General features: G+C 41.8%; 1 long non-coding RNA gene across 2 annotated transcripts; it reads left to right on the forward strand.

Annotated features, from left to right (window-relative positions):
* Nucleotides 1–3,970: 3,970 nt before the first annotated feature.
* On the forward strand, nucleotides 3,971–7,547 carry LOC308682683. Of its 2 annotated transcripts, XR_014029180.1 has the most exons (3): nucleotides 3,976–4,010; nucleotides 4,089–4,158; nucleotides 4,244–7,547. It is a non-coding gene; the product is annotated as an uncharacterized lncRNA (long non-coding RNA). The 2 variants fall into 2 exon arrangements; XR_014029179.1 differs by having other exon boundaries at nucleotides 3,971–4,010; nucleotides 4,089–7,547.
* The last annotated feature ends 3,133 nt before the right edge of the window (nucleotides 7,548–10,680 follow it).

Here is a 10,680-nt window from a genome sequence, read left to right on the forward strand (position 1 = left end):
CTGAAATATTTTCTCCATCAATTGAGGGGTTGTCATGTCCTAGTGCGGGTGGACAACACAGCTGCAGTCTCTTATATAAATCACCAGGGAGGTCTGCGCTCACGCAATCTGAACAGAATAGCGAGGCAGATTTTTCTCTGGGCCCAGGACAAGTTCCTGTCACTCAGGGCAGTATACATTCCAGGGCATTTGAATGTGGGAGCAGATTTACTGTCCAGACAGACACTACCGACGGGGGAATGGAAACTCCACCCGGAAGTAGTGAAACAGATTTGGACCAAATTTTACAAAGCGGAGGTGGACCTCTTCGCCTCACAACAGACAGCGCAATGTCCCCTTTACTTCTCTCTGAGTCACCCAGCTCCTCTGGGTCTGGATGCGATGGCGCACACATGGCCCAAAATGCGCCTGTATGCGTTTCTTCCAGTTTCTCTGCTCCCGGGAGTTCTAGCCAGGGTTCGCCAACAAGGGTCTTGCCTCTTACTGATAGCGCCGCGTTGGCCGAACAGAGTATGGTTCTCGGAGATAATATCTCTCCTCGACGGCTCGCCGTGGGCGATTCCGGAGAGGAGGGACCTTCTGTCTCAGGCGGAGGGCACGATATTCCATCCCAGGCCCGACCTGTGGAATCTTCACGTTTGGCCCCTGATGGGAACCAACTGAGGGACACTGGGCTTTCGCCTGCCGTTATTGAGACCATTCTAAGTGCTAGGGCTTCCTCCACTAGACAAAGTTATGCCAAGAAATGGGGTGTTTTTGAAAGATGGTGTGTTGTACACAATGTGGATCCAGTCAACTGCCAAGTTGCTTCAGTGCTGGACTTCATGCAAGAGAAATTGTCAACGGGCACATGCCCTGCTACTCTTAAGGTTTATGTGGCCGCTCTTTCGGCTTGCCACGCCTTGGTAGACGGGGCTCCGCTCGGGAGACACCCTCTGCTCTCTCGCTTCCTTCGTGGGGCCAGGCGACTGAGGCCTCCAGTAAAAACCAAGATCCCTTCATGGGACTTAGCTACAGTTCTCGAGGGTCTGGTTGACACCCCCTTTGAACCTATAGAATCAGCGTCTGATAAACTTCTGACTCTAAAAATGGTTTTTCTAATGGCAATAACTTCCTTGAAGAGAATTGGGGATATGCAGGCTCTGTCTATCTCTCCATCCTGCTTAGACTTTGCCCCAGGAATGGTGAAAGTGATTTTGCATCCTCATCCTGATTACCTGCCTAAGGTTCCATTTTCGGCTGTACATCCGGTCATTCTAGAAGCCTTCTGCCCTCCACCGTTCACAACGCCGGAGCAGGAGAAATCTCACAGACTGTGTCCAGTTCGTGCTCTTCAGGCTTACGTCCGCCGCACTAGCCAGTGGCGTAAGTCAGAGCAACTCTTCGTCTGTTATGGTGGTAGTAACAAAGGATCAGCTGCCACCAAGCAGACCATGTCTCATTGGGTTAGGGATGCTATTGCTCTTGCTTATGAGGCGCGCGGTCAAGCTTCGCCTAAAGGTCTTAGGGCTCACTCCACCAGGGGGGTCGCATCTTCTAGTGCTTTGGCAAGAGGTGCCCCCCTACAACAGGTTTGTGATGCGGCAGGTTGGTCCTCTCCGCACACATTCATAAGATTTTATAGTTTGGATGTTCATGCCACTCCGGGCTCTCATGTCCTTGAGTCGACATCACAAGCTAATGTCTAGGCCTTCTTGCGTTCTTGTGAAACACACATGCACAACCGTGGGGGTCCAGACATGTTCAAGCACGGCGGCGTGGGTATTCTCGTTCCCAATGCGCTGAGCAGCGCAGCATCGATTGTAGCTTTCGAAAGGGAACGTCTCCGGTTACTTAACTGTAACCTTGTTCCCTGAGAAAGCGGAACGAGATGCTGCGCTACTTTGCCGTGCTGAAGATGTCCCAGGACTGCTCTTCAGACAAAATATCCTGACGATGCACCTGTGGCTCATCTATTTATAGCCTCGTGTTGCGGGTGCGCGCCGATGACGTCATCGACCGAGGCTATATTACCTCCGGGTCAATTCTATCGACGTGTTACACACAATATTCACAGCTGGTCACGACTAAAGACGTTCCCAATGCGCTGAGCAGCGCAGCATCTCGTTCCGCTTTCTCAGGGAACAAGGTTACAGTTAAGTAACCGGAGACGATCCATGAAGTAACTGGCCTTTAAAAATAAAAATCTGCCTGCCTCTATGGGAATTTAACATAGGGGTGTCCAAACTTATGCACCCTGTATTTTAAGGAAGAACATTTATTTATTTACGATACATTATTAATTCACAAAGAAAATTGGTGTCCTTAAAGGTTGGATTTTTCCTATTTTTTTTTTTTAATTAAGGCATTAAGTTCAATTTCCAAAAGATGATTTTTTATTCCTCTTTTTAGTCAACTTTAGCATGGGTGTCTAAACTTATGCATAGCACTGTATATATATATACTGTTTCAGTAGTCTATCCTCACCCCACCTGTTTATATTTCTTCGAATCAATTTGGATTTAATTTGCAAGTGTCACTTCCCATCCTGAACTGCATAGAAAGTGTGTGTGTGTGTAAGCCCATTGATTTAAGAACGTCTGATTAAGCCTCATCAACAACATGAACAACACAACAGCATTATATAATCAAGTGCAGCACGAGTTGCCTTATCCACTAATCAAGACATCAGATGACATTCAAGATTTCTTTCTCTCAGTCAAATTTGTGACTTGTTTACCGCTGTCCTTACATGTTATTCTATAATAGGGGTCAAGATAATTTTAATATGTTGTATAAAGCACACTTTAAGTATAATGGGGAACATCTTGACTGATTACTAACCGCCAAACCGAGGCTGAAAGAAAGCCATGTTTAATGTTTCTTACAGTCGTCTTTTTAAAACTGTAGGTCTAAGCTCTTTTAGAAAAAGACATAAAAGTTGTTAGTCTCTTAAGTCAAAATCCAATTCTGTTGGCTTGGTAATTTAATTAAAGTTGATCAGACATATTGGAAATCCTTTCGTTTAATTGTATCAATGTTTCATCAGTGTCTTTAGAGAATCACCTGCAGTAATTGGGATTCCTTTGAGGACAGGTGATATTTAATATAAAGTGTTATAAAGCATAAAAACGTATCTCGGGATGAATTACATTAGGAGGCCTTCATTCTTCTGACCTAAAGAAAGGAACTGACCTACACTAGCCTAAATCTCCCATTATTTTGCCCAAATATGTGGTGTGTAGTGCTTTTGTTGAAGGATTAAACAGCTCTCATAGCTCAAAAGATAGAAAATGATCCCATGATGGAACCCCTAAAAGGTTCTTTATATGAAGTGCCATATAGATCCTTTTCTTCTAAGAGTTATATTGGCTGCATCCAAAATCGTATACTTTCCCACTATATAGTAGGCGAAAAAAGTCAAAAAAGAAGTATGTCCGAATTCAACACAGGCTCATTGGAAAAGCGTTCCTCTGGCAACATTTTTGCAAAACGCAAAATACGTTCCACATATCGCTGCGGTTTCTAACAGAAATGAACACTAGAGGCAGTAAAACAGCAAGAACTTTTAATCGATTTCACACACAATTATGATTACAGGGGCAGATTATGAATTAATACAGACTTGTTTTCAAGCGGCTCCTTGCACAATTAACACTTTTTACCATAGTGCATGATTTGTAAACTAATATATTTAGGAGTTTTCATCACTTAACCAGCTCCATATGTTCAGTTTTACTGATGCTAGTTCAGTAGCTCAGCTGTACAGAATTATACTTGTGATGTGGAGAGATCCGGTACGATCCTGTAAAAGACAAGTCACAATAAAAGAGCTCAAAAACAAGCTAAAATGCATTACAGTTGCGTTTTATGTCACATTTGGTTTTGTTAATGTAACCGGATGAATGAGGTGATGGACATTAGTGAGCACCTATCAGCAGGTAATCCACCCTATTTAAGAGCTGGTTGGCTGTAGCCCGGGATGCGTCACGTTCGACTCCGCCTCCTTCCAGTGTTTACAGTGGCTGTAGGTATGTGTGTTAGCATATAGCAACTTCTGTTTTTAGTTTGTTTGTATGTAGGGGACTAATTATTAGTGTTGTGTTTAGCTTGTCTGTCTTCTCCGGTTTTCCTTCGGTTTGTCGCAGTGGTTGCATTTGCTGGCTGCTCGCCTTTCAGGTAGGTGTGAACTGTTGATGGAAAGCGTATTGTTTGTCTTTATTTGGGGGTTTAGGATCGGCTGATTGTGTTGAGTTATGTGCAGTGTCCCTGTAGTCTATCTGAACAGCGGATTGCATGATTTGAGTACCCGTGCCTGTGAAAGGACAAGTACATTGTGCGAATGCATCGTCTACTTCCGGTAAGTGTTATTGCGCATGTAGTTACGAGCTGAAAGTTTAGCCATTGAGGCATAAATCTTAGTGTTTCTTTGTATTTGGCTTAGGATTTTCCCTCTCGTCCGGCGATCTTGTTCTTCCTGCTGGTGCTATAAAAAGCTATTACAGCCCCGTCGATTCCTTGCTGCCAGATTAAGAGCGCATCGTATTTTCCTGCTCCACTGTCGCTACCGTGTGCAATACAAACTTTTTGCCATCTGTGAGAAGATCGTCACCCCACTGATGAGGGGGACCGTTGCTGTCTGGTTTTATTTATTATTTGTTGATTTAATGTTTCTTTTATTGAACTTTTGAGGTTAACATTTGGTGTCAAAAATGGAACACCAAACTATCTGCTTGTGAGCTCATTGCGTGAATTGAGTTTATTTATTTATTTATTTATTTATGGTCTGTGTTTACGCCTTTGTATGTTATTCGTGATTGTCTATTAATGGTGATATTATCTGCTCATGACCGTACCCTAAACATCATCCAACTGGGCTTTAGTGCAGTTGGTATGTTGAAGTTTGGTTATTAATTTTTTTTTTTGTGTGATTTTCGTTTCAGGTGCTGAGGTTCCACGGGTGGAGGATCTCTTGTGGTGGTGGTGCTTTCTTCGAATGTTTGCCGTGACACTTTTTTGAAGTCTTTGCTGTGTGTGAGTGTGCTTTTGGCAAATTAAGTTTAGTGATCCCTCCTCCCGTGGTTTGCCTCAGCCCTGTTAGTCTGTGTCTTTTTCTATGGTGTCTGTGTAACCAGTGTATGGAAAGTGTGTGTAATTATTCAAATGTGTTTTTGTTTACTTGAATGTGTTTGTAACTCAAAACCGTGTCAGTATAGCTCCAGGTTGCCTTTTTAACGTGACTACCCTGCTGCTTTAAATTAAACTTTGTATAAATAAAATTTTTGTATATTTTCATATCCACGTCTCTGCCTACCTTTTATTAGAGAATCGAACCTGAGTGACCTAGTAATAGTAACTTGAGTGTTGTCCATATTTCCCGGGGCGAAATTCCCCGGGTGGCGTAGTCGAAATTCTTTCTACCTGTAATACCGCTCTTTTGCCACATTTGGCGTATAGTCGGCAGGATCTCTATTGTGTAGTGCAAAGACGTGGGTATTATTTTGTTGGTTTAGTGTTTTTGGGTATTTTGTTTGTTTTCTTTTTTTGCAGAAACCAGACAGCAGCAGTTTCTTTCAGGAGTGTGTGACAAGTAGACCTGTGAGTTTTTGTATTGGTAAGTGATCTTTCCTGATTTGTAATCATGGACGATGAACTTTTCCAGGCCTTACAATATTGCTGTCACATTGACTCTCAGCTAGTCTCGGATCAGTTGGGGCGAGTTGAGGTGCGTGGAAGTCGAACGTGTCGCATCCGGGCGGCACAAGGAAATTGGTTGCCGTCATGGCAGAGAACTTGTGTTTCTCTCGTTTTTAGTGTGTGTAGCCGTCATGGCAGAGAACTTGTGTTTCTCTCGTTTTTAGTGTGTGTAGCCGTCATGGCAGAGAACTTGTGTTTCACTCGTTTCTCAGTGTGTGTAGCCGTCATGGCAGAGAACTTGTGCTTTACTCGTTTCTCGGTGTGTGTAGCCGTCATGGCAGAGAACTTGTGTTTCACTCGTTTCTCAGTGTGTGTAGCCGTCATGGCAGAGAACTTGTGTTTCACTCGTTTCTCGGTGTGTGTGTAGCCGTCATGGCAGAGAACTTGTGTTTCACTCGTTTCCCGGTGTGTAGCCGTCATGGGCTAGTGGTCTATCGTCGGGGCGACGATACAAAAGGTGGGGATGGATTGTAACCGGATGAATGAGGTGATGGACATTAGTGAGCACCTATCAGCAGGTAATCCACCCTATTTAAGAGCTGGTTGGCTGTAGCCCGGGATGCGTCACGTTCGACTCCGCCTCCTTCCAGTGTTTACAGTGGCTGTAGGTATGTGTGTTAGCATATAGCAACTTCTGTTTTTAGTTTGTTTGTATGTAGGGGACTAATTATTAGTGTTGTGTTTAGCTTGTCTGTCTTCTCCGGTTTTCCTTCGGTTTGTCGCAGTGGTTGCATTTGCTGGCTGCTCGCCTTTCAGGTAGGTGTGAACTGTTGATGGAAAGCGTATTGTTTGTCTTTATTTGGGGGTTTAGGATCGGCTGATTGTGTTGAGTTATGTGCAGTGTCCCTGTAGTCTATCTGAACAGCGGATTGCATGATTTGAGTACCCGTGCCTGTGAAAGGACAAGTACATTGTGCGAATGCATCGTCTACTTCCGGTAAGTGTTATTGCGCATGTAGTTACGAGCTGAAAGTTTAGCCATTGAGGCATAAATCTTAGTGTTTCTTTGTATTTGGCTTAGGATTTTCCCTCTCGTCCGGCGATCTTGTTCTTCCTGCTGGTGCTATAAAAAGCTATTACAGCCCCGTCGATTCCTTGCTGCCAGATTAAGAGCGCATCGTATTTTCCTGCTCCACTGTCGCTACCGTGTGCAATACAAACTTTTTGCCATCTGTGAGAAGATCGTCACCCCACTGATGAGGGGGACCGTTGCTGTCTGGTTTTATTTATTATTTGTTGATTTAATGTTTCTTTTATTGAACTTTTGAGGTTAACATTTGGTGTCAAAAATGGAACACCAAACTATCTGCTTGTGAGCTCATTGCGTGAATTGAGTTTTATTTATTTATTTATTTATGGTCTGTGTTTACGCCTTTGTATGTTATTCGTGATTGTCTATTAATGGTGATATTATCTGCTCATGACCGTACCCTAAACATCATCCAACTGGGCTTTAGTGCAGTTGGTATGTTGAAGTTTGGTTATTAATTTTTTTTTTTGTGTGATTTTCGTTTCAGGTGCTGAGGTTCCACGGGTGGAGGATCTCTTGTGGTGGTGGTGCTTTCTTCGAATGTTTGCCGTGACACTTTTTTGAAGTCTTTGCTGTGTGTGAGTGTGCTTTTGGCAAATTAAGTTTAGTGATCCCTCCTCCCGTGGTTTGCCTCAGCCCTGTTAGTCTGTGTCTTTTTCTATGGTGTCTGTGTAACCAGTGTATGGAAAGTGTGTGTAATTATTCAAATGTGTTTTTGTTTACTTGAATGTGTTTGTAACTCAAAACCGTGTCAGTATAGCTCCAGGTTGCCTTTTTAACGTGACTACCCTGCTGCTTTAAATTAAACTTTGTATAAATAAAATTTTTGTATATTTTCATATCCACGTCTCTGCCTACCTTTTATTAGAGAATCGAACCTGAGTGACCTAGTAATAGTAACTTGAGTGTTGTCCATATTTCCCGGGGCGAAATTCCCCGGGTGGCGTAGTCGAAATTCTTTCTACCTGTAATACCGCTCTTTTGCCACATTAACATTATCAGGGAGGTTTAGGTTTTACTGTAGACGTACGTTAGTTTAAAATGGAGTATTAATCTTAGCTCCACTCACCGGACATTTCAACTCAGAACTGCTGTGATATGTACAAACTCCAGCGGGATAAAGCGTTTCCATATTCACGTTCATCTGTTCTGGAAAAAACTAAACACACTTTTATCGCCATTCACTGCACATTTCACTTTAAAACTGTCGTGAAACGTGCATGACGCTATGAATTTTGCATTGTACGAATGAGCCTTCATAATACACACACACACATATACTTGTAGCTTCTTTACAATAAGTACATGTTTGATTTGTGACGCCGCCATTGTCCTGATGTCAAAGAGTCACTGACTGCTGTCGAGTGTTTGTCTGTAATCAACAGCTATTACGCTTATCTCCCAATAACACTTACTTTCAGCTCATTGTGTTATCTGTGTCTCTGTCATGAACGGTTTAGCGGAGAAAGACAGCACTGGTAATTTATCTTGTAATTGATTGATCTGCAAATCGCACATGTGGAACTGGATAAGTGTGAACGTTGAACTCTCTGGATGACAGGCGTCTGGTAAAAGTAGCTCCTCAATGGGATTTTAACAGTATTTTTCAGGTTGTCTTTTTTTTTTTTTGTAGTGTCATTCAACCTTGATTAATGAGGCTGTGCAATGGCTTTGTGTGCAGTCTTATTAAAACATTCGCCTCCCAGCTATGGTATCACCTCCCCTCGAATTACTGATCCAATTAAACACTGTGTTCAACATGAAGCATTAGACAGTGTCAAGTAAACCGTACGTTCACGACTCAACCGGTGGTCGAACAGTTCCCAAAAACCCAACTTTAGGAAGCCTGAACATTTCAGTTTCTCATCATTTTGAGTAAACAAGACACAGTAAACAAGAACCTGATGGAATAAGACTTGCTTGTCCAATTCAAGTTCAACCGTCCAATTAGAGGACTCAGTTGACGAAGAAGAGCCACAGACACTCTGGTTAAAAAAAAGAAAATCCCTTGAGTAGCTTTCATCCAAAAGTAAGAGAAAAAAGACTTATTTTTTTCACAACCACTGCATTAAACTAGAAATGTTTCAGCCATATAATATCTTAAAGCAAAGAACGGGCTGAAATTAAAATGCAGAAGATGTGAGAGTAAGAAAACCACATATAACTTTTCCTGTTTCCGTCGGCTTAGTGTCTAAATAAATGAACCAGTCACGAGCCTGGAGTTTTATTAACACACCAAATTAAATTCCCATTTATTTAGCATGCATGAAAACGAACACATGGAATTTGCCTTTGAATCTCAAGCCTCATTTCTTGTCTGAAAAATGAACCACCTCATTTGAGAAAGGAAAATTCTATGGCTCGCTCTCACATCCATAAAAATTGAAGGCAATGGCTTTTCTGATGAGAACCACACTCAAGGACTTAAAAGTTATTTGATTTTCACGGTGTAATAATGGACCAGAATTAAAAGTAATAGACTCACCCTCTATTTTTACCATAATGGCACACTTAAGAAGAACGAGGAAACACAGAGGTGAGGAAAACGAAAGCAGCAGAAAGAGAGTTTTAGAAGCAAAAAAAAAAAAAAAAAAAAAATATCCTGCCATTTAAGCATGAGATTTTAATGAGATTTATGCAAGCTTCACAGTACATCATTTACATGTTTGATGCGCACTGGACACCTAGAGATGGGATAAAGAGACTTCAATGAGAAAATAAATTATTTTTAGATTTTATTTATTTAGGAATTTAGGATGCATCTTAAAGATCAGGCCCATTGCCGAAAATGCTGTACACTTTTGAATTAAACAGAGTTAATAAACAGATTTTTGACAAAACAATTGATAAAGTGCCTCTATTATGCTATTTTAAAGGCTCCTAATTTTACTAAAAAATCTCCTACAATATGTGTACATGCATCCAAGGACAAAAACACTTTAATTTCCCCATAATACACATCACAGCATCAGCTCTTTTCTTTTTCTTTTTCTTTTCTTTTTAGTCTCTCTCTAAACCCCGCCTCTCTCAGAGCTGCTCTGCGCTGATTGGTCAAACCAAACGCTCATTATCATATCTGAGTCTCAGCTCTTGATCACAGTGATACGAACAGTAATGATAGTGTGGGTTTTACTGTATCAATCTCAGAAAACAGCGTCTTCTCGACACGAACAACACGAACCAAACTCTTCCAGTCTCAGATAAACAACAGTGTTTGAGGGCGGGGCTAAGAGATGCTGTTCAGCCAATCAAGACCACAGGCTGACATTATGCAAATTAGATATAAAACTATGTAGGTTCAGCAGGACGAAACACTGAATTACTGACGACTCGTTTCAGTTCAGAATCACTTCTTTCTTTTAGGAGACAATATCTCAGTTTATCTGCACTTTGATCTGTGAGACTTTGCAGACCTTTTACATTCACAATAACTGCATTACACACTACATGACAGGTAATATATGAAAAAGCACTTTAAAGATCTGGGTGGCTAAGAAAAACCTCCTGATCCAAAGTAGTGATGACCAGTAAATGGAGAATTAGGACTCTTAACCTTAGGATGCTTCAGGAACATGTTTCTGCAACTGTTTCTGCCATTAGTGAACAGTAACTCACTCTGGATTGAAGGGTTTTCTAAATGGCAAGTTGTTCAATGCAGCTTGATGCTATAAATGGACTGCATTAATATAACGCTTCCAACAGACCGATGGCCACCAAAGCGCTTTACATATTGCCTCACATTCACCCATTCATTCACTCATTCATACACCGACGACTGTGTCAGCCATGCAAGGCGCCATCCAAAACCACTGAGCCACTGCCGCCCCAGTAGTTACACATTACATAGTTACACATTAACTTCTGTATAACGAGATATAACATAATATTTGCACATAACATCCTTTACAGCTCATAAATCATCATTAATTAAGGTATGCACGAAAACTGCATAAGACTGAGCATATACTTGAAAT

This window comes from Scardinius erythrophthalmus (assembly GCF_964197995.2).
Source record: "Scardinius erythrophthalmus genome assembly, chromosome: 22".
Taxonomy (NCBI): domain Eukaryota; kingdom Metazoa; phylum Chordata; class Actinopteri; order Cypriniformes; family Leuciscidae; genus Scardinius; species Scardinius erythrophthalmus.